General features: G+C 42.0%; 1 pseudogene; it reads left to right on the forward strand.

The window, feature by feature from the left end:
* Nucleotides 1-839: 839 nt before the first annotated feature.
* Nucleotides 840-24,076, forward strand: LOC103586738 (annotated as a pseudogene).
* The last annotated feature ends 925 nt before the right edge of the window (nucleotides 24,077-25,001 follow it).

Consider the following 25,001-nt stretch of genomic DNA (forward strand, 5'->3'; position numbering starts at 1 on the left):
TGGCTGTCATTGCTTTTTTATAGTCGTAAATTTGTTGATTTGTGGGAGAGAGTGATGCTGGGGACCATCTTTTCCACCATCTTGAACAGAAGCCCATTTTGTTGATTTTCTTGTATTGTTCTTTTGGCCTCTAATCATTTATTTCTGCTCTGATCTTAATTATTTCTTTTGTCTACTAGTTTTGAGGTTAGATTGTTTTTGTTTTTCTAGTTCTTTGAGATTTAACATTAGGTTGTTTATTTAAAGTCTTTCTATTCTTTTGATGTAAACACTTATTACAGTAAACTTCCCTCTTAGTACTGCTTTTGCAGTATCTCATAGGTTTTGGTAAGTTGTACTTGTATTTTCATTTGCTTCAAGGAATTTTTTGATTTCCTGCTTTTTCCCATTGGTCATTCAGGAGGAGCATGTAGTTTAATTTCCATGAATTTGTATAGTTTCCAAAGTTTTGTTTGTTGTTAATTTCTAATTTTATTTCATTGTAGTCTGAAAATATACTTGATATGATTTCAATCTTTTTAAATTTGTTGAGACTTAATTTGTGGCCTAACATGTGGCCTAATATGTGGTCTTTTTTTTCATACTAACTCTTCAAATTCCAGCATGTATTTTACAGAGGCTATGGTTTGAATGTCCCCTCCAAAACTCATGCTGAAATTCAATTGCCATTGTAATGGTATTAGGTGGTGGGACCCTTAAGAGATGATTAGGACATAAGGGCTCTGCCCCCATGAATGGATTAATGCAGTTATCTCATAGTGGGTTAGTTATTGCGGGAGTCAATTCCTGATACAAAGTATAAATTTAACCCAATTTTTTCTCTCTGTCTCTCGCGCTCCCTTCTGCCTTACATCTTCTGTCATGGGATAACCCTCACCAGATTCCAGCACCATGCTCTTGGACTTCCCAACCTCCAGAACTGTGAGCCAAATAAACTTCTTTTCTTTATAAATTACCCAGTCTGATGGGCCAGCCCGGTGGCGCACTGGATAGTGCGCCGCTTGGGAAGCGCGGCGGCGCTCCCGCCGAGGGTTCGGATCCCACATACAGACCGGTTCCCGCTCACTGGCTGAGCGAGGCGCGGGAGCAGCGCCGGGGTTTGCGATCCCGTTGCCGGTCCCCGGTCTGGTACGGGGGAAACACTGAGGGTTGCGATCCGTTGCCGGACACGGAAAAAAGACAAAAAGACAAAAAAATAAAAAAATAAAAATAAAATAAATAAATAAATTACCCAGTCTGTAGTATTCTGTCAAAATAGGAAAAAATGGACTAAAACACTATATATCTCAATTTGGACTAGCCACATTTCAAGTGTCTACTAACCACTTGTGGTCATTGACTCCTGTACTGGTCAGCACAGGTTTAGAGCAAGGGCCTGGCTCATTGCGTTTGCTATCATACTGGCAGTTGTTGCTACAGGGACCCTTGGACCTTCAGCCCCAGGCAGGTTGTTCGTCTTGAGCTCATCACTAATTCATACTCTCAAGCTTTTGCTCTTGTCCCACCCCTTCACTTCAGGAGGTAATGGACTTACTTCAGGAGGGCAGAAGCTCTGGCTTCTACTTCCTGCTAGTAACCTGCCTTAATGTGAGGCCTGTCATGCCTTAGTTTTACTATCTACTAATGGAGAACCCTTACACTTTGCTAACTCAATTATATAGAATCAATCCTAATATCATTAGCAAGTCTGTTGGGAGTCCTGGGGGTGGGTGGACATATTTTGGGTAAGGAGTGTTCAGAAAATGTCTTTTTTAATCAGGAGGAGAAGGATCTTCACATCCCTGGGTCTCCGCTGAAGAGGTAGAAGAGCTTCAGTGGAAAGTGGTCATTAGGGAGGGGTTTCCAGGACAGAGCTTTGCAATTCTGCTAGACTTGATAATGTCCTTCCATTTCTGTTTTTTAAGAAGTTTGGCTGGAATCATCTGGGGCCTAGAAGAAGGGTCTGCCCTTCATTAGAGTTTCCTGCCCCTATTCCCACTGCCACCTTCCCCTGCTCAAATGCAAAAACAAAACACTCTCTTCAAAGAGCTGTGTCAGGCAGGCCAACTACTGGCAAACGCCCTCAATGGCTGACCAGCCACTTCCTCTCATCTGCTGGCATGAGCTAATTGCAGCCCGAGGTGCCCCTGTCCTTCTCCTGCTCAGGGCATCTCAGAGCCTTGGCTTTGCCCACCCAGAACTCAGCCCTAAGATGGACTTCCCTTTGGAGACCCTCATGTTTTTCAGGACTCCAGGTTTGTTCATTTGCTGGGACTACCTTACCATAGTAACTAGGTGGCTTATAACCACAGAAACTTATGTCTCATAGTTCTGGAGGCAAGAACTCTGAAATCATGGTGTTGGCAGGGTCGATTCCTTCTGAGAGCTGAGAGGAAGAATCTGTTCCAGGCTTCTCTTCTGGCTTTTGGTAGCTTCCAGCACTTCTTGGCTTGTAGATGACGTTCTTATCTCCTCACATCATCTTTCCTCTATGGATGTCTGTTTCTATGTCCAAATGTCCTCTTTTTATAAAGACACCAGTCAAATTGGATTAGGGCTCACCCTTTTGACCTTCTTTTCATTTGATTACCGTAGTAAAGACCCTATCTCCAAATAAAGTCACATTCTGAGATACTAGGGGTTAGGACTTAACACGAATTTTTGGGGGGACAAAATTCAACCGATAACAGCAGCCTAAACTCTTTTAGCATGTGTAGGCATTCGCTCTCATGTCTGGGAATTCAGGAGGTGGGTGAGCCCCTGAGCCTTCAAGGACAGTGACCATGTATCTGATGGAGCTGCCAGGGTAATTACCAGGTAATTACCCAGCAGAGCTCACATAGACTCAGAATTTACTAGGCTGTAGGCAGGACAATGACCAAAAACACTCAGCCTCTGCCCTTTAGAAACTATAATACAATAGGCGAGATAAGACATTAACCAGGTAGTAAAATACAGGGCAGTGAAAGGTACAAAGAACAAAGCTACAGAAGAGAGAGTGCTTTCTTGTGGTTGGGAGATAAGTGACAGATTCATGGAGATTTGCTTTGAACAGCCCTTCTGAGTCCAAAGGTAAAGATGAGAAAGGCTGGGCATTCCAGGGAAGACTGGATTGCTTGACATGTTTGGGAAGTGGATGGAAGCAGCCAAGGAGAGAAAAGGGTGGGAGAGCAGGACAAATCCTAAATGTAGTGGACTTTTCCTGCCAGGCAAAGAAAGTGGACTTTGTTCCACAGGCAAAGGGGATCCACTGAGAATTTTCTAACAGAAGGGCAACATAATGCAAACCATCTATGAGAGAGGGACAATCCTATGGGTGTTGGGGAGAATGGGCTGGAAGGAGTTAAGGAGTAGGTGGGCGGGGAAGTGAGGAGGCTGGGGTAGTTGTTCCAATGTGAGGAGAAAAGGCCTGAGTTAGGGTAGTGGCTATGGAAATGGAAAGAGAGGGGCAGGAGTGAGAAAGTGTTTGGGAAGAAAGAGCCCACGGAACTTGACAACTGAGTGGACAGTTAGGAGTGAGAGAAAAGAAAGAGAAGACAAAGATGACCTCAGGTTTTCCAGTCTGGGTGACTTGGAGAGGGTGGGCACCATTAAGAGAAGGAAACAGGGAAAGTCAGGGGTGTGGCTGCTCCACGACTCTTTGCCTAGAGGAGAGGCTGGGTCCTCCCTTTTCTCCTGCCTCCCTGTAATTGCCAAAAGCAGGCGTGGCCTCCCCCTTCCTCTTGTTCCTTTTTTCCTCAGAGGCTGCATCTTAATCACTGAAAAGCACACTGTTGTCTTAAGGGTATTCTAGATGTCACAGTGAGGAAATGGGAAAAAGGCAGGCCCTTAAAACTAGGAAAAATGAGGAGAGGGGAAGAGTGTAATAATATGTATTTGACAACTTCACCTCAGCCCACAGCCAGCTCCACACCCCAAGATACCTCTGGCACTGTAACATGGGGCAAAATAGATACTTGTATTCTGTCCGTAGGTCCTGACTTTTCTCCCTCTGATATGTATAGGATACAACTTTTGTCTCCATATGCGGGCTTTGCATCTCCTATGGGCAAAGGCCCTGGAGCATGCCTGTGCATGCATGCATGCGTGAGCGTGTGCACCTACTCACCTCCTTGGCATCTCTTCCTTCCCACCACTGCCTCAGCCCTCTGTCACCGTGGGAGAGTGTTTTCACCCCCTGCTAGCAGTTCCAGGGCCCCTTGTGTAATTCAGTGGGCAGAGATGCCAACAGTGCACTTCGGAAGTCACCTTCCATTAATAAGAAATATAAGATGCTGGAACTAGAGCCAGCTGAAGCCACCTGTTTTCCCTCAGCTGTGGTCTGTTACCTCTGAGGGCTAAGAGGGGGAAGTGCAAGTGAGAGATGATGTTGTGGCCCCTGTAATGCATGCTTATGAACAGGGCTCACGCAGGAAAAATACCTGCAAACTTCCCAAGCTTGAGTCTAAGGAAACATAATGTAGGGAAATGCAGAGTAGCCAGGTTGACATGAGCCAGTGAGTGAGTGGGTGGGGTGATGGGCTGGAGGACTATTAAATAGGCCAGGATATCATCACCTGTAGTCTCAGTGTGCCCTTTCATAAAAGAATTTACATTCCCTCACAAACAATCTAACTGCATAACAGTAGGGGACTGGCTGAAACTATTACCTTTTATGCACACAATAAAATACACTGCAGCCAGTAAGAAGGGTGTGGAAGAGTGGATTTATGAACATGGAAAGATGTTCATGATCTATTGTTGAGAATATGTACAGCATTATCTCATTTTTGTGTGTGAAAAGCATATGTATACTAAATGTTGAAAGTGGTTATGTACTAGTTATATTATAGGTGACTTTTCTGTCTTTTCATTTTCTGAGTTTTTTTTTTTTTCTCCCTTCAATGAAAATATTCTACTTGTGAAATTTCTAAAAGAATAAAATTATTTAATAATAACATAAACTCTCAGAAATATTTCTTTGGTGTTTAATTGGAGAGTGGAATTAGATGAAGAATACTCCTGACTGCCACAGTCAGCCTTGTCCCCCCTCTTCCCCCTTACTGCTTTCCATCTCAAAGCTCCTGTCAGCAGGACTGCCCTTCTGAGCCCTGCTGGGAAGGGATAAGCATCACTGCCTTCTTTAGCAGAGGGGCCTAGGGGGTCTTAGGCAGGTTGAGTGACTCACTCTGAAATCCCTGCTAATCAGGACCTGTAGGAGGTAGGAATTGGCCTTCCTTTCTCTCTCTTTCTGTTTTCCAGCTGCCAGCTGCTCCTCTCATGAATACGTTTTCTTCTGGTTTTAGTCCCATGACGTTGTTTTCCAAGTGCTATTGTACACAGGCCAGCTGGTTAGCAGGACTGGTTTTTAAGGTTATAGAGGTTTTCAGCTCACACAAGGGTTAAGCGCCATGGGAAAAGCAAAAGCAGAGTTAGGAGGTCACCAGAAAATCAGGGGACAGGGCAAGGATGAAAGGAGGTAGGCTTCCTGCATGCATGGTCTGAGCACGTCTGAGCTGGTGTCCAATAAATTGACAGAGCATTGCTGGGTATTTGGCTGTAAGGTTTCTCTTGGAGCCTCAGTAGCCAGGAGAGTGTCCAGGTGTTTCTCAGACAGCTATGCAGATTATTGCCACTGCTTTAAAAGGCTAAGGTGGCTCATACCTACCAGCTCAGGCCTGTTGTGCCCTCCAAGGGGTGCCACAACTTCAGGTGAGGGGCCCTCTTGAGTTCCCATAGTTCCCGCAGCGAGGAGACCTGGAACCACTGTGCAGCTTTAGAAAGGTGTTTGGTTGCAGAACTGTTTGTTGTTTTTCAGGGGCAGCTGGCCAGCATGGGGATCTGAACCCTTTGACCTTGGCATTATAATACCATGCTCTAACCAACTGAGCCATCTGGCCAGCCTCCGCTTGTGAATTTTTACTATGACCTGGCACCTCTCTCAGAGTCTTCATATGAGAAGCTTTTACCTGGAGAAAAGGGGAGGTCTGAGAATGCCCAGCCTCCCCACAACCCTGGGGCTGCAGCCTCTGAACTCTTCTTGGCTGCTGAGCTTTTTCCTCTTGTGAGCATGAAGGAATTCTGACAAACCAATTCCAGGGGGTACGGCTGGAAAATATGGAGCAGTGGTTAAGAACTCTATCCCTTTCTAACTATGTGGCCTTAGGCTAATTACTTAATTTCTCTGAGCCTCAGTATTTTCATATGTAAGAGGAAATACTCATAGTATTTGTTTTGGGGTTACTGTGAGATAATGTAATGTACAAAATTGAGAGGGCCATGCTGGGAACATACTAAGCAGGAATGAACTTGAAAAGCATGTAACTAATAGTAAGGGCAGAGACAGTATCCCTCTTTTCAGATTGGAGGTCAACACTGTGCTGGAGCAGGTTCTGAAGTATGATTTGGGACCAGGCATTAGCCCTTTAGCTGCTGGATTGCAGGGAGTGAGAGGGGCTGGTGATGAACAGGGGTGATACTATTTATCAAGAAATATGGGGCCGGCCCAGTGGTGCACTGCTACAGTGCGCCGCTTGGGAGCGCAGCGGCACTCCCGCCGAGGGTTCGGATCCCACATACAGACCGGCGGCTCACTGGCTGAGCGAGGTGCGGGCGCGACACTGAGGGTTGCGATCCGTTGCCGGTCACAAAAAAAGACAAAAAGGAAAAAAAAAAGAAATATGAACTTACTTAAATATTTTCATAATCAGGTGTGGCTGCATACTACCTGACCAGCAATTGTAGTTCTAATTAATAGATATTAATTATTAATTAGTGTAAAGATTAGCTACAGAGCTTTTATAGCTAGATTCCCTCTTCCTCAACACACACACACACACACACACACACACACACACCACACCCTTCCTAACTTTTAAGACAGCAAAACCAAAAAGCACTTAGAAGAGGTAAAGAGCCAATGTGTGTCACATGTGGATTCCAGTTGTTCAGATGTGCAATTCTCTGGGACCCAGGAAGTTGTGTGTGCCACTGGCTTGCACAGGGCAACTACTTTCAGATGAGCCAAAGCTCTGTTCTCCAGGCTGTCTGGGCCTTGCTGTCATGCTCTGCCAAGTGTGGATTCTGCAGTTACCAGAATGCAGTTTCAGGGGTACATTCTGGTTGGGGGTATGAAAAAACACTTCTGAGCTTAGGTGGCAAATCAAAAGGAGTTCTGTATTAGTTTGCTAGGCACTATGGTCTGAATGTTGGTGTCCCTTCCAAATGCATGTGTTAGAACCTGTATTAGTCCATTTCTGTTACTTCTAACAGAATACCTGAAACTAGGTAATTTATAAGAAATGAAATTTATTTCTTAAAGTTTTGGAGGCTGGGAAGTCCAAAGTCCAGGGAACACACCTGGTGAGGGCTTTTCTTCTTGGTAGGAACTCTACAGAGTCCTGTGGCAACCAGGGTATCACATGACGAGAATAGGCTGAGTAAGAGAGTGCTAAGTGTCTCACTTGCTGTCCTTATATAGCCATCAGAACCACACCCATGATAACTCATTACTCCGTGAATGGACCAATACATTCATCAGGTCACAATACTAACAATCATAACGTTTTAAAGGCCACATCTTTCGAATATTATTATTGGATTTCCTCTCTCTTAATGATGGGGGTCAAGTTTCCAGTACATGAAATTTTTTTTTTTTTTTTTTTTGTCTTTTTCCGTGTCCGGCAATGGATCGCAACCCTCAGTGTCGCCCCCGTACCAGACCGGGACCGGCAATGGGATCGCAACCCTCAGCGCTGCTCCCGCGCCTCGCTCAGCCAGTGAGCGGGAACCGGTTTGTATGTGGGATCCGAACCCTTGGCGGGAGCGCTGCAGCGCTTCCCAAGCGGCGCACTTTCGCAGTGCGCCACCGGGCTGGCCCCCAGTACATGAAATTTTGAGGGACACATTGAACCCAGAGCAGGACCTAATAACCAATAAGGTAATATTAAAAGGTGGTACATTTTGGGAAGTGATTAAGTCATGAGAGTTCTGTCTCATGAATGGGATTAGTGCCCTTATAAAAGAGGTTGAAGAGGTTGCCTTTTTTTCTTCCACCATGTGAGCGCTTCCCAAGCGGCGCACTTTCGCAGTGCGCCACCGGGCTGGCCCCCAGTACATGAAATTTTGAGGGACACATTGAACCCAGAGCAGGACCTAATAACCAATAAGGTAATATTAAAAGGTGGTACATTTTGGGAAGTGATTAAGTCATGAGAGTTCTGTCTCATGAATGGGATTAGTGCCCTTATAAAAGAGGTTGAAGAGGTTGCCTTTTTTTCTTCCACCATGTGAGGACACAGCAACAAAGCACCATCTTTGTTGTTGTTTTTTTTTGCTGGCTAGAACATATTATTAAGAATATACAACATTGTACCAAATGCATAAAATTGGGCCAAGAGGGAAGATTTTCATTCAGCAATTTAAAAAATATTTTCCAATTCTTTACTATTTTTTTCTTTTAACATCTCAATGTACATTGTAGTCAATTTTCAAGACCTTTTACCTGTTCTTTTTCCCCTCCTTTTTTCCCTCCCCCCACATAATATCTGTTCACTTGTCTTAAAAAATTCAAGGAATTGTTGTGATTGTTGCAAAGCACCATCTTTGAAGCAGAGAGGGAGGCTTCTCCAGACACCAAGTCTGCTGGTGCCTTGATCTTGGATCTCAGAGACTTGAGAACTGTGAAAAATAAATTTCTGTTGTTTACAAATTACCCAGTCTAAGGTATTTTGTTACACTAATCTGAACTGAGTAAAACACTAGGGCTGCCTTAACAAAGTACCACAGACTGGATGGTTTAAACAGAAATTTAGTTTCTCACAGTTGTGGAGGCTAGAAGTTCAAGATCAAGGTGCCAGCAGGGTTGGTTCCTTCTGAGGTCCACGAGGGGACAATCTGTCCCAGCTCTCTCTCCTTGGCTTGAAGGTGGCTGTCTTCTCCCTGTGTCTTCACATCGTCTTCCCTCTGTATGCGTGTCTGTGTCCAAATTTCCTCTTGTTATAAGGACAATAGTCATGTTAAATTAGGGGCCACTCAGATGACCTCATTATAATTTAATTACCTCTTTAAAGACCCCATCTTCAAATATGGTTGAATTATGAGGTAGTGGGGGTTAAGCCTTCAACATATGAATTTTTTGGGAGAAACAGTCAGCCTGTAATAAGTTCATTCCTTTCAGCCTGGTGTGGCCATGGTAGTTTGCAGGCTTTTCTCCCCGGTACATGTAGGGTATATATTCCTCCGAGATTTTCCTCAGTGTTTTGTTTTTCTAACTTCTTATTGTGAAAATATTCAAACATATAGTAGAATATATACCTATCCATGTACCCACCCTCACCTAAATTTAGTACTGGCTAAAATGTCAAATATTCTTCATTTGTATATGCGTATGTGGAAGACTAGAACATGCCACTCCAAAATATGGAGGATTGCTGAGCTGAAGATAATTAAGGAGCAGCAGATGCAGGAAATCTCTCTGCCCTCCCTCTATTTGCCTAAAAGCAGGGTATAGATTTACAAAGACAAAAGGTATTCTGGCCCCCTCTTCTACCAGGGGGAACAAAGGTTAACCATGGAAGATAGTACTGATACCTGATAGCACTGAAGATAATACCAGAGGAATCTACATTAACAAGCTCTACTAATTAGTCTTTATCACCAGTTATTTTCCTCCTACAAGTTGACATCCCTAGAAATTCAATGTCCTTTTCCTTTGTCTTGTCACTTCCTAAAAATTTACTCTTCTTTGTTGGTGATGCTATATAAGCTGGAATTCAAAGCCACCTCTCAGAGAACCACTCATTCCCTGGGTGTCTCCTATGTATACACGAGGTGTATATGTTGATAAGCATCTGTTTGTTCTTCTCTTGTTAACCTGTCTTCTGTTACAGGGGTCCATTCCAACTAGGAACTTATGAGAGTTGAAGAAAAAATTATTTTTCTTCCCCTACACATATATAAATTTGGAACCATTTCAAAGTTACCTCTAAATGCTCCAGGATACATATCCAAAAATAAGTGAATAAATACAAAGACTTTTTTTACACAGCTGTTATTACACATAACAATAATTCCCTATTTCATCGAAAAAATAATCAGTCCATATTCAAATTTCTTAGACTACCATCAAAATGTCTGATAACAATTTTCTTCAAACCAAGGATCTAATTAAGATTCCTGAATTCCAAATGGGTTTCCACTGTCTTTTCAATATTCTTAATATCTTTTAATGTTGAAACCCCCCATGCCTCTTTCATTTTCATGATATCGACTCTTTGAAGACACTAAGCCACATTAGAATGTCTGATATTTTGGGGGTTGTCTAATTGTCTCTCTTGAGGTGGTATTTTATTTCAGGCCATTATGATAATTAGTTACATGATAATCACTTATTTACTGTACATTCGTTAAGGACAGTAGCTAGCATGACTCCAGTTTCTTATATACATTCCATACTAAAAATTTTCACCAGAATTTAGTGCCAGGAAAGAGTTGTCTCCTTCTACAAATTAGCATATTGTTTTTTCTCTTTTTTTAAATTTAAGAAGCCACAGAATGAAATCTACATAATAACTATGCCACATTTTAGGGTTACCAAATTCACTTCTCCTTTTTTCCTTTGATCCTGGGTTCTATTTTGCTAAATCTATTGTTATTGTACCTATTTTTATTGTAAATCCTCTTCAAATCCTTTTTTGTTTGTTTTAAAAATGCAGGCTATAAATAAATCCAGCAGAATTCCCCAAGGCCTTTCCTTACCTTATAGCTAAGAGATGAAGAGCCTGTCCAAAGATGTTTTATAGCCAACTCCCTTAAGGAGTGGAAGGATTGCAGAAAACTTCAAAGACCAAGCCTCTCCTCCCACAGAGCGTTTGTCAAGGTAGTCAGGATTTAACACCAACTCTGTCTTCTGACAATGAAAAAGAAGACTGCTCCAGTTATTTTTTAAAGTGATCCTGGCTCTCCCAGAGTACCTTTTGGTGCTTCCACATGTACCTGCCAATATCCATCATTTGTTCACCAAGTACTGTGACAGGCATGGTGAGAATTCCAAAGAAGCAGTTATGATTTCTGACCTATAAGGTTTAGGATTTATGAATCTCTTCTATATTTCCTTGAGATCTCAATACCTCTTGATATCCAAGGATTTAAACATACTTTCTAAGGGTGATATTAATCTCAGTGGAAATTTCATAGCCAGGAACACCATGGGGTCTGCTTTTAGCAACCGTTTATTATGTACTTATTATGTACAAGGAACTTATATATATTGTGTTATTTAATCCTCACAATAATTTTGCAATATAGGCATTAATGCCCACATTTCTAGAATAGAAACCAGAGGTTCAAAGATCATAAGTAACTTGCCCACATTTCCAGAGTTTGTAAGTGGTGAAGCTAGGATTTTATCTGTTTCCTAAACTCATTTAATATTGTGCCATAGTGTTATCTGTTTGTTTTGTTCCTTGTGCAGAAGAAAATTAGAGAGGAGAAAAATACTACCGCTAAACTCAGAATGAGGGGAAAGAAAACTATTGATTTCCCCCCATGCACGTAGGACATGGGGGGATGGGACGTGGGACTGTTTTGAGGTAGGTTAGTTCTGTTTTTCCTTGGCTCCTACACTGGAAGTGGCTTCTCAGCAGTCCAGAGGCCAGTGACACCTGAGAGCGTGAGGCACAGCAGCAACACCAGCTGGTAGCACAGGCTTCCTACAGAAGGTTCCTGCCACAGCCCACTCCTCCTCTACACTGGCAGAACAAAACCTTCAGCATTCCCAGACTGCGGGCTCACCACGAACTCAAACATGTACTCAACTCAATGTACACGGCTGAAGAAAGTTTGTGATTTGGATATGTGTGTAGGCAGAGCAGTCTCCCACCCCAGTACTCTTGATTATCTGTGCTAATGGGGGCACTTGGAGGGGCTTTATCTAGCTCTGGAAATCGTGAAGTCCAAATGTGATAATTAAGGGTTCCTCCCTGGGCTTCAAGGGATCCCTGAAATTCTATGCACACTTATATTTGTGCATCTATGTATATCTTTCTGGGAAGAGGGGTCTTTATTGTTGTCAGATTTTCAGAGGAGACCCTGACCCCTAAAGGTTAACAATCATTACTTTGGGACTAATTCAGATAACGTTCTGTTGATTTAATTTTAACTTTAGCTAATTTAAAATTAGTTTACCTTTCCTAAGAGATGTCTGTTCAATTGGTTTGGGATTTGGCTAGGCGGTAGACAAATGTTAAGAAGGAAGAAAAATGTGTCACTGATTAACCAGTGGAAATTTAATACAGCAGTTAAAAGCCCAGGGTCTGGAAGGACCACTGGGGTTCAGGGCCTGCCTTTGCTCTTCAATAGCTCCGTGATCTTGGGCAAGTTATTTAAACTCTCTGAGCTTCAGTTTCCTCCTCTGTAGAATGGGGACGATAATTAGACTACTACCTCATAGCATTTTTGTGAGGACGAGATGAGCTAACAAGCACAGTCTTCAGCACTACATAAGGTGAGCCATTATTATTACTTGTCCTATCACTTATTCAACAGGGCAGAATTGTTATTGGTGGCAGTACCTTTATGGCAGGAAGATGTCAAGACTGTCCTTCTAATTCCCCTGTAGGCTCAGAATAGGCTGGGTCCTCCCATCCCACACGTCCTTTCCCTTGCCAGACCATCTAAAACCAGCTTGGTCTTAAGGCTGATCCAAGAGCCACTTTCTCAATATCTCCCAGCACATTCCATATTCCAGCCCAGTTTATCTTTTTCTTTTCAATAGCCTATAATTCCCAAGTAAACAAACACCCACACATATTATACATATTAAAAATGGAGTGTTCTTTCTATATCAGACATTATGTGAATATACTTCGAAAAGTTCATGGAAAAACTAGTATGATCTTTCAATTCTATTCTTCCATGAACTTTTTGAAGTACCCTTTTGTTTGCGTGCGTGTGTGTGTATGTGTGTGCATGTGTATGTATATGTGTAAAACCTCATTTGGTCCTTACAATAACTCTTTGGGACATACTTTATTAACCCTTACCTTATTAGCACAGTTTTACAGATAAGGAAATTGAGGCACAGATAGGTCAGTGATTATGCCTAAATCTGCAAAGCTAGTAAACGGCAAATCTGAGATTAAGATCCACATATTCAAAGCCAATCCAGACCCCTGTGTTATTTAGTCATTTACTTCCTTGCAACTTCACTCATGGTGTTATCTTACAGTATTTAGGTTTTCATATTATTGTATTTGAAGAAGTCTGTAAATTCCTTGAAGACAGAGTTGATTCCTTAGACCGTTTTTCATACCTCATGGTACCTAGGTCAGTATCTTGGGCATAATAGGTACCCAATAAATATTTGTCTACGGATTATTGACTGATTATATATACATATGAAAAGCAGCTGAAATATTTTCAGTGTGTTTGTTTAATAATTTAACTATTTTCTTGTACTATAAGCAGATATGATTTTTTTGACTATCATTTCTGTATAACAAAATTTAAACATACATAATACATTACTAGTAATGCTATAATCTTTCTAATGTGTCTATAGAAAGTGTAAAAGTATAGCTGAAGTAATAAATAGTTCAGGAGGTTTATACCTGAAATTTAAGTGCTTGGCACATTGCCTGGTATGTAATAAGGAATGAAGAAATGTTAACTACACTATTATTATTACAATGCTGCTTGCACAATTATTATTATGATTATCACCAGAGCAAGTTGTACTTGCTCTGACGGAGTCCTTAATTCCAGCTTTAAAATCTTGAGAAGGAAGAGGAGGAATGTTCCCTGTTCTAACATCTTTCTTGATCTTCACACAATCTTGAGAATAAGTGTTATCATCCCCACTTCTACTTCTGAGGAACCTGAGGCTCAGAGAGGCCTTGCTATTTACCCAGGGAGCGATGAAGCAGGATTTAAATGCAGTGTGCTTTTCTCCACAGCGCCAGCTCTTTCTACTAACAGATAAAAGTCACTTTTTATTTAATATTCTCCTAGTTATCTATTACTGTGTTACAAATGACCCATAAAGGTTGCAGTTTAAAATAATAAACATTTATTCCGAAGGTCAGGAATCCAGGAATGGCTTAGTGGGATGGTTCTGATGCAGTCTCTCAGGAGGTGGCAGCCAAGCTGATCACTGGGGCTGCTGTCATCTCAAGGCTTGACTGAGGCTGGAGGATCCACTGCTAAGCCCACTCATATGGTTGCTGGCAGGCTTCAGTTCCTTGCTGGCTGCTGCTAGAGGTGTCAGTTCCTTGCTACATAGGCCTTTCCATAGGCTGCCTGAATATCCTCACAATATGGCAGCTGGCTTCCCTGCTGGGAGAGAGAATCCATGATGGAAGTCACAGTATTTTAAAACCAAAGATTGGAAGTAACATACCATCACTTATGCCATATGCTGTTGGCCACATAGATCAACCCCGGTAGAATGTGGGAGGAGATTACACAAGGATGTGAATTCCAGGAGGTAGGGATCACCAGGGACCATCTTGGATGTTGGCTACCACAAACATCTGGGCTGATTTTGGAGTCAACTAGACAAGGTCCTAGTGGTGGTAACTCCCTGTGCCAAGTAAACTGGCTATTTTGGAGAAATTCTCAGGCTTATTCTTTGCGGGGATGTGAAACCAGTTGATATCTACTCTGGGCTATGTGTGTACTTGCTGCTAGTCAGCCTGATATAATATTTCAACTCAGTGTGCTCCTGAAGCTCCAGCCCCAAGTATAGAAGGAGCAGACAATGCAATGCTTCTATAATGAGGAATTATTTCTTCCTCTAAGGACTCGTATGTGTTCATAAACAGACATGAAACTTGAACTTCCAGTGTCTTTCCTTGTAGACAAGGCAATATAACTTTTATAAGGCAAGTGTAACTTCTGTACTTGTAGATAAGGCAACATAACCTCTAGCAGGAAGGGCAGTTTGGGGGTTAAGGACTTTCACATTAGAGTCAGAATCTCTACTCTATCGTTTACTAGGTGTGTGACTTTGGAAAGTTGTTTCACCTCTCTGAGCCTTGATTTCCTGTACTGTAAAATAATATCTACCTCATCGGGTTTCTTTTTGGGTGAGGATTAACTTAGACAAAGCACATTGTAGCAAACTTTCCAAAGATGCTATACCAATATGTAGATACATATCACATTCTACATGCTCTTTCTACACTGTACCACGAGAATGGGAGTCTATGTCCCCTCCTCTTGGAAGGAATTTAGACAGATCCCTATAACTGCACCAAGTGATGGAATGTGGCCAAAGTGATGCTGCATGATTTCCAGGGTGAGGTCACAAAAGGCAGTAAGGTTTTCACTAGTTCTCTGTCTTGAGATACTTGCCCTTTGATCTTAGCCACCATGTTGTGAGGAAGTCTAGGTCACACAGTGAGGCCGCATGTGGTGTTCCAGCTGGCCCTTAGTCAACAGCCAGCATCAGCTGTCAGACATGTGAATGAACAAGGCTTCAGGCGATTCAAGCCTCCAGCCTTTGAGTTTTCCAGCTGAGGTCCCAGACATCCTGCAGCAGAGATAAGCCATCCCCACTGTACCCTATTTGAATTCCTAGTCCACAAAAAATGTGACAGATAATAAATGATTATTGTTTTTTTTAAGCCACAGAGTTTTGGAGTAACTTGTTATGTATCATTAAACAAGTAATATACACAGTAATCTCCCCCAGTATAATAATCCTTCCAGTACAGTATCTGAAAATAGGTGGTCAGTAAATTCCGGGTTACACATTTTTAAAAGATGTGTGCCTCATTATAAGGTATTTTCAAAAAGCTGGGCCAAAACTTTGTTTTTATCCAAGCTGTTTTCTGGTAGGGTTTTGGGGAAGGGACTTTTTGATTTTATTTTTTTCTGGCTCCTTTTACACAGAAGATTACTTACTTTGAGTGAAAAGTATATAAGAACAGGCTTTTAGTTCTTCATCTGCTGAATTGTCTCGTGGACTTCCAGTCCATTGCTGGGGTTAGAGCCACAGCTGTTTCTGGATCTGGCTTATCTTCTGGTTCACTGGTTCATTTAAGCTGTTTCTCAGCATTAATTAATAGGCATTGAGGTTGTCCACATTCACTCCTTGCTCTGCACACAAATGTAAAGTAGAATCACGTGCACTTTTCTGATATTTTCCTTCTTTCAAAAGCACAGTCTTGGTTTACCAGGCCAAGACAGCCATAGGGGAAAATAAGGGCCCACGTTGGAGTCAAAGAGTAATTGTTGTACGAGTCCTGACAGTTTTCTGGAATTCCAGGTGTTGCCACTTTCTCCTCCCTCCAAGTGTCATACATCAAAGGTGCCTGTGTGCATGTGCGCGAGTGTGTGTGGAGCGGGTGGAGCTCAGAAGACTGTGGGCCTCCTTTGAGTTCCTGGTGCATCTTGGCCACTCTCTGTGTCCCCTTGGAGGTGCCCTGGGCTGCCCAGCCAGTATATATATGTAATGAGGGTGAAGGGAGTGGGGAAGAGGAAAGTGTGGCCAGGGCTTGGGCCCTGTCTATGTTCTGTTTTGTTTTTAAATTGTGGTAAGATATACATATCATAAATTTTATCATTTTAATCCTTTTAAATATACAATTCAGTGGCATTAACTACACCCACATTGTTGTGTAACCATCACCACTATCCATCTCCAGAATTTTTCATCATCCCAAACTGAGAGTCTGTATCCATTAAACACTAATTCCCTATGCCTCTTTTCTCTAGACCCTGGTAACCACCAATTTCACTCTCTGTATGAATTTGACTATGCTAGGTACCTTACATATAAGTGGAATCATACAACATTTGTCATTTCATGTCCTATTTATGTTACTTAGCATAACGTTTCCAAGTTTCATCCACGTTGTAGCATGTATCAGAATTTCATTCCTCTTTAAGACTGAATAATATTCCATTATAGGTATATACCTCATTTTGTTTATCCATTCATCCATCAGTGAACATTTGGGTTGTTTCTACCTTTTGGCTATCCTAAATAATACTGCTTATGAACATTGGTGCACACATATCTGTTTGAGTCCCTGTTTTCAATTATTTTGGGTATATACCTAGAAGTGAAATTATCATATGGTAATTCTAGTATCCAGAGACCTGATATTGGTCTTCATTGTGTCTAGGGATCTATTTGCCAGTGGAATGGGACAGGGTACGTCCCTGCTTTCTCAGCATTCTGAAGGGCTATGCAACCTAGGCTCACTATGATCTAATTGTGCTTCTATTGAGTGTTTACTTTGTGCTGGGCTCTGTGCTAAGTATAGTGTCTCTTAAATTACTCTATGAATAGGTTTGATTATATCCCTGTGTAAGGCTACATGACTATGACAGGCCCAGCGGTAGCAGCGGCCTTGCGGAGGGTCCCAGGGGCCTCGGCAGCAACAGCCTCCAGCAACAGTAGCAGCATCCCAAGGATGGGGGGCCCTGTAGATCAGAGCCACTCATCCTCTATACTTAAGTCATAACCCAGGACACCTGGGTGCACATACACACAATTACATTAGACAATAACCAAGGAACACCTGGGTGCATGAGCCTATTTACATCAAATGCTTGGCAATATTCTGAACATCTGAGGGGCCCTGACCATTTTCCTTCACTTTCTCAACACCCTGTCTTTCAGATTAGGAAACTGAGGTATGGATATGTAACATAACTAGCTGAAGGGCACATAGATTGCAAATTCTGAGCCAGGATTTGAACCCAAAGAGCATCTAACTTCTACGTAATTCTGCCCTTCCAAACACAGTGGCCATTACATTTGTCAGCCAGGATTGGATTTGTTTATCTAGGAGAAATAAACTGCCCACGTAGGATTATTATGGTAAAAACCAAAGATCTAAGTGAAAAAGCTGATGTAAGAAGCCCATTAGTCTCTGTAGTTTGAGAAGCTCTATCGGGAGCCCCCTTCCATGTTGTTGTTAAATTTTTTTTTCTTAGTCTGTAAGAGGGCAGCTTGTAGGTTTTATAACATACATATTTGCAAATATAAACCCTCTATTTAAAATGTGGTACTGCACTGTTCTTAAGGATAACTGTGTGAACCTATATAAATGTAGCATATTGAAATTTTCAATGAAATGTATCACTAGATGGCAGTACAAATCAAGTTTTTAAAAATCCAACTGCTTTCTAACTGTAATGTCAGTTAGAAAGGAAAACACCTTCATCATTTTTTTTTTCTTTTTGTCTTTTTTTACTGACCGGTAACGGGATCGCAACCCTCGGTGTTGCGCCCGCACCGTACTCAGCCAGTGAGTGGGAACCGGTCTCCACATGGGATCCGAACCCACGGCGGGAGCGCCGCCGTGCTCCCAAGTGGCGCACTCTCCAGTGCACCACCGGGCCGGCCCCACCTTCATCATTTTTGACATGATCAGGGCAACTGTATTTAATTCAGAATAGATTTTAATCACCTAGAAGAGAATTCAGAAACTTTGTTAAGGAAGAAGACCTGACAAGTGCGAAGACTTTTTTTTTTTTTTCCTTTTTGTCTTTTTTCGTGACTGGCAACGGATCGCAACCCTCAGTGTCGCGCCCCCACCGGACCGGGACCGGCAACGGGATCGCAACCCTCGGTGTTGCTCTTGCACCTCGCTCAGCCAGTGAGCGGCCGGTCTGTATGTGGGATCCGAACCCTCGGCGGGAGCGCCGCCGCGCTTCCCAAGCGGCGCACTGTAGCAGTGCGCCACCGGGCCGGCCCGCGAAGACTTTTATAAGGAATGTTGCTTCTAAAATTTTAGGAATTCCGGCTTTGGAGGAAGCCAAAGTTTTAAGAAATGTTTTGACTTGGGAAACTTTGCGTCAGCAAGATAACATCACATCCACATAGTTTCAGGATTCTTTCAGTTCTCCAGCTTGGTTAGGCTATGAATCAGCCTTTAGTCTACTATTGCAAATAAGCTGCCAATTTAGTCCTTGGGGAGGTTCCTATCAGTTAATGCCAGATAAAAATCCATTACTTAAATAATTTGGGAAACTAGGATTGATCCACAAGTGCGTTTGACATCTGAGCCTCTGAAACTATTGACTTGTGGTTGAGATAATGAAATAGATCTCACCCATTAGAGATAAATTCTTGGTTTTTTATTTGGGAGAGTGGGTAGCAGGAAGCGAATTGTAGGTAAGTGCATTTACTTACCTCAGTTCACCAAGGTTTGGCTCTCATAGAATGAATATTAATGATCTAACTGGTATCCTGCCTAGGTGACAGAATTAATGTTTTATTTCAGAGGAGGCTGTGTACTTGCACCTAGATGTTAAATGTTCTCAAAATGGAAAACTGATTTAGAAATTGATATTTTCTTTTTTTTTCTTTTCCTCTAGCTGTCACACGTAAGTTATTAGTCCCTTCCAGAAGGATCACAGGGAACCAGCATCAAAGAAATGGAATCCAGCTAATCCCTCTAAGAAATTAAAATTTCAGGAAAGACAAACATAGGCTGAATCCGTTTCACGGCGAACACCAACAGCCAAAGTTTATCTGAAAGCCATTGTCAAAACTTAGAGAGAGCATCCTGGGTCAAGACCATCCCCTGGGACCTTATGGGCACCACTGAGCCTCTCTGAGCCTCAGATTCCTCATTTGTAAGGTGGGCATAATAGTATCTCACAGGGTTATTATGAGGGCCAATGAGATAATGGATATGAAAGCACTTGTAAGTGTTCCAGATACAGTCGGACTTCTGCATGTGCAGGTTCTGCATCTTATATGTATGGATGCCAAACCTCTGGATGTGGAGGGACAACTGTAAGGGACTTGAGCATCTGTGGATTTGGGTATCTTCAGCGGGTGGGGGTAGGGTGGGGGTGAGGGCCCTGAAACCAGTCTTGTGTGGATACTGAAGGATGACTGTACTGACTTATTATTTTTATAATGTCAGCTCACCCAGTCTCATTGTCCCCCTGACCCCAGTAAATGGTTTCCCCCCTCCCACCCACAACCTCCTATTAATGTAGACTGGAACCACAAGCATCATCTGTGTTCTTCCTGTCATCTCCCACACCCAGTCAGTCTTCACCTCTCAGTCTCCATTTCCACTACTGGAAGAGTCTCCTCTAAGTAGACTTTCAACTTCTAATCTAGCCTTGCTTAACACCATCCTGCTCACTATTAAAGAAAGTATCTTCCTAAAATCACACTTTGATTGTACTTCCCTTGTTCAAAAACTTTCAATGGTTTCCCATTGCCTACAGAGTAAAGTCTAGACTTCAAAGTAGCTGGAATTAAAAATCACTAACAATCTGGCCCCCCTACCTAAATAACATCAATGAGAGAGCCACACAGAAATCAGACATGTGGAAATGAAAACATAAACTTTATTGCTGATAAATGCCATATTAGAGGATAGGTTGTGTAGCCAAAATGGTTTGCCAAGTCCAGTAGTGTCTCCTCGGCTTTTGTCTTACTTACCTTTCTGCAGCATTTGACACTTACCACTCTCTACTTCTTGAAATACTTTCCCCCTCTCTTGGATTCCATAACACTCCATTTTGTGGGCTCCTCTTTAGTCTCCCTTGCTGACTCCTGACCTCTGCTCCACTTCTAAAGTCAGAGTGGGCTGGGCTTGGTCTGGAGTCCTCTTCTCTATTTATAGATTCCTCCTAAATGATTATATCCAGTCTCAAAGCTTTGAAAGCCTTCTGTCTGCCGTGACTCCTAAATCTGGGTTTCTAGCCTGGGCTTCTCCCTAGAACTTCACACTGCTACATCTAACTGCCTACTTGACATCTAACAATGAATTGAATTTCTAATGAACATCCTGAACTTAAACATCACAAAAAAAGAAGTTTTGAATTTCTATCTCCCAAACCTGCTCTTTCTTCTTTTCTTCCTTTCTCAGTAAATGGCTGCACCATCCACCCTCAGAACCCAAAACTAGTAGCTCTCTTTCCTCATCTTCCACACTCAATCCATCAATAAGTCTCATATTCCCAAAACACATGTATTTATAGCAGATGGCATGAGGTGCCACCAGAGCCCTCTTCAGGACTAGTGGACTTCTTCCTGCAGCTGTGGGTGTGCTGGACCTCACAGCCCTCTGCCCTCTCTGGAAATTGCCTTCAGCTGAAGACAGCCCCCTCACCCAAGGTTACAGCCCCTTCCTGGGGTGAGCAGCCTCCACACAGTGACTGGTTGATGCTTAACACAGGGCAACTCTGAAAGGCCACCCTGGCTTTGACGCTGCCTGTGGGGTCCGCTGGGCTTCACTGAGACTGACTCACAGCTCCGCCTCACTGTCTTCCCATCCCGCCTCCTTCCTTTCCCTTCTTTTCCCTTCCACAGGTGTTGATCCTGAGAGCCTTGCACAATAAATTTCCTGTACCCTCGCCTTTCACAAGCCTTCTAGGAAACCCAGTCTGCGACACTGTCCCAAATTTATCCACCTCTTTCAATCTCCTCCATTACTACTCTAGCTTAAGCCCGCCCTTCTCTCACCTTGACTATGCAACATAGCCCTCCCCCAATCTCCCTGCTGCTACTCTGGACCCCTGCCATCCCTTTGCTTCACACCCGTCAGCTATCTTTTCTTAAAATTCAATTTATTTTATTATATTGGAAACAAAAATGTAACATTGATAATTTAGGAAACGTATGACAAATGAATCTGTGAACCATCCACTCAAGCCCTGGGACTATTGCAGTAGCCCATATGCCTTTTCCTGATGACAATCCCTCCCTACTCTCCGGAAGTAGCCACAATCTTGAATTTTGTTTTGTCATGCCAGTGCTTATATTTTTATTGTTTTACCGTAGAGATATTTCTCACTAAATAATATATGGCTTAATTTTGCTTTTTTTTAAGATTTCTAAAAATGGAGCTATAGTTATTTTCTACAACTTGTTTTTTCCACTCAACAGTATATTTCCAATTTAATATAATCATTTATGTTGGTGTTTGTAACTGAGGTTTATTCATTTCTGTGCTTATGGAAGTATTAAATTAATTAAATAGCAAATAATTCACAATATATCTATTTCCTATTGATGAACGTTTAGGTTTTACACTTTCGAACATTTTTTTGTGTGTTTATGTGCAAGAATTTCTCCAGTGTATGCAAATGCTCAATTTTACGAGAACGTCAAATTGTTTTTCAAGGTGATTATACCAATTTTTAACGCTCACCAACAGTGCATAAGAAATCCCACTGTTGCACAACCTTACCAAAGCTTAGTAATGTCAGACTTTTAATTTATGCCAATCAAATGGGCAGTATTATCATTGTATACTTAATTTACATTTTTGATTACTGATGAAGCTGAATATCTTTTCATATGTTTGCCATTTGTGTTTCCTTTTCTACTAAATTTCTGTACATACCTTTTGCTCATTTTTCCATTTTTTTAGCTTTTAGAAAATTGATTTTTAAGAGTTATTTATATATTCTGGATTGTTATCTTTTATTAGAAACACATTGAATAAATATCTTTTCCCAATTTGTGGCTTTTAGTTTTTTTTATGGAATATTTTGATGAGCAGTCTTTTATTTTGATCTACTTGAGTTTCTCAATTATTTCCTTTATGAATTTTGTGTTTTCTTCAATAAATCTTTCCTTTTTCTGAGATGATCTATATTTTCTTCTAAAAGTTAAATTTTCGCATTTCACAGTTAAGTTCTTAATTTACCTGGAGTAAATTTTTGTGTACAATGTGAGTCAGCTATCTAATTTCCTTTTTTTCCAAATGGATAACTATGAAGAACTGTAATTGGTCTTAGATTTTCAACCTACTTGCAAACCAGTAAGCTAGCCTGCCACAGTGTCATGGATGCTGGCAGAAGATGTGAGACTCCTGGGTCAGAGACAAAAAGCTTTGTTACTTATGGTGCAGCAAGCAGCATGTTGGTGTTGGTTCCCCTTTACTCAATTTCCAGAGGGCTTTGAGGAGAGGGTGGGGTGGTACCTGCACTGCAGTGAGTTGTATTACAGAAGAGGAGTCCTAAGCCTAGGGAACTTGAATCTTTTATTATAGGCAATGAGCCAGACTGAACTTTGCCTCAGAGGGAGACATTTTCTTTGTTACTGAACAATAAACAAACCTACTCCTTTGCTCTGGAGGGAGACCTTGTCTCTCTGTTTCCAAAATGTCTGCTATACAAATAGCATTGAAAAAATAGCTTGGAATAAAGGCAGTCAGTGTTTCTGCTGGAATTGACAATTCTGTGGAATTGTCTCCCAATAATGATCAAATGTTTTAGCACCAATTACTGTCTAGTATATCCTTTTCCAACTGATCTATCTGTAAAGTTGGGATAACAATAGTATTTAAGGTTGTTTTGATGATTAAGTGAGTTAATACATATACCTGGCACATTATAAACAATTGCTAGCTATTTTTGTTATCAAGGTTAAATTATATCATAAAGATTAATCTCCTCCCAATTAACACAAACTCCTTAAACTCTGATAATCTCATTGCAATTTACATACTATGATCATTCAGTATTTCAGTTGTTTTGTACAATGTTTGTTTAGACTTACTCACACATGTATTGATTTCTTTATTCTACATTCTTTTTGCATCCCAAACCTTACTTCTTGACTCATTTTCAGAAATTCCTTTTGTTTTCTCTTCCAGTCCCAGGCACTTCGGCAGCTGTGGGTTACTGTGCAGACATGGCTAACTCCAAGAACCACACCATACACAACCACTCTCAGAAATGGCACAGAAGTGGCATTAAGAAACCTTGATCACAAAGATATGAATCTCTTAAGGGGGTAGACCCCAGCTTCCTGAGGAACATGTGCTTTGCCAGGAAACACAACAAGAAGGGCCTGAAGAAAATGCAGGCCAACAACACCAAGGCCGTGAGTGCACGTGCTGAGGCTATCAAGGTTCTTATAAAGCCCAAGTAGGTCAAGCCCAAGATCCCAAAGGGTGCAAGCTGCAAGATTGATCGACTTGCCTACATTGCCCATCCCAAGCTCAGGAAGCGTGCTCATGCCTGCATTGCCAAGGGTCTCAGGCTCTGCCGGCCAAAGGCCAAGGCCAAGGCTCAAACCAAGGCCCAGGATGCGGCTTCAGCTGCAGGTCTGGCTCAAGCTTCAGCTTCAGCTCCAGCTCAGGCTCCAAAAGGTGCCTAGGCCCCCACAAAGGCTCTGGAGTAGAGGCCCCTGTCTGCCAATGTGAGGACAGAAGGACTGGTGTGACCCCTGGGCTGTTGTCTGCATAGGGCTAGTGTCCTCCTGTGTTGTTTGTACAAATAAACCTGAGGCAGGAAAAAAAAAAGAAAGAAATTCCTTCTGTGTTGGTCTAGTGTTGGTAATAAACCCCTTTAGGTTTTATCTGAACATGATTGATTGTAAAAAATAATTTTTCTGAAACACAGTATTATGCTGACAGTTATTTTACTGCAGCACTTTGAATATATTATGCAAATATCTGTGGTATTTATTGTCAATCTAGAAATTATTCCTTTGTAGGCGGTACATCATTTCTTTTTGGTTGTTTTCATAGTAGTTCCTCTGTCTTTTTTTTTTTTTTTTTTCCTTTTTGTCTTTTTTTTGTGACCGGCAACGGATCGCAACCCTCAGTGTTGCGCCCGTACCGGACCGGGACCGGCAACGGGATCGCAACCCTCGCTGTTGCGCCCACACCTCGCTCAGCCAGTGAGCGGGAACCGGTCTGTATGTGGGATCCGAACCCTCGGCGGGAGCGTTGCTGCACTCCCAAGCGGCGCACTACCGGGCCGGCCCGTAGTTCCTCTGTCTTTGGTCTACCTTTTTACTGTCATTCTGACAGTAAAATCTAATGGGTAGACAATATTTGTTAAATATACTACTGATGAAGAATAACAATCCAGAATACTGGATTTACATTATGTTTATTGTTCTTGTATCTATTGTGCTTTCTATATGTGTGGATTCATATCTTTCATCATTTATGGGAAAATTTCAGCCATTTTCTATTCAAATATTGCCTTTTCCTTATTCTATTTGTCCTATTGGAACTCTGATTAGACATATGTATATTCTCTGTTGCTTAATCTCTTTGTTATTTTTCAATCTTTGGCTTTCTGTATTGCATTTTGGG

The sequence above is a fragment of the Galeopterus variegatus genome, unplaced genomic scaffold, assembly GCF_000696425.1.
Source record: "Galeopterus variegatus unplaced genomic scaffold, G_variegatus-3.0.2 Scaffold20, whole genome shotgun sequence".
Classification (NCBI taxonomy): domain Eukaryota; kingdom Metazoa; phylum Chordata; class Mammalia; order Dermoptera; family Cynocephalidae; genus Galeopterus; species Galeopterus variegatus.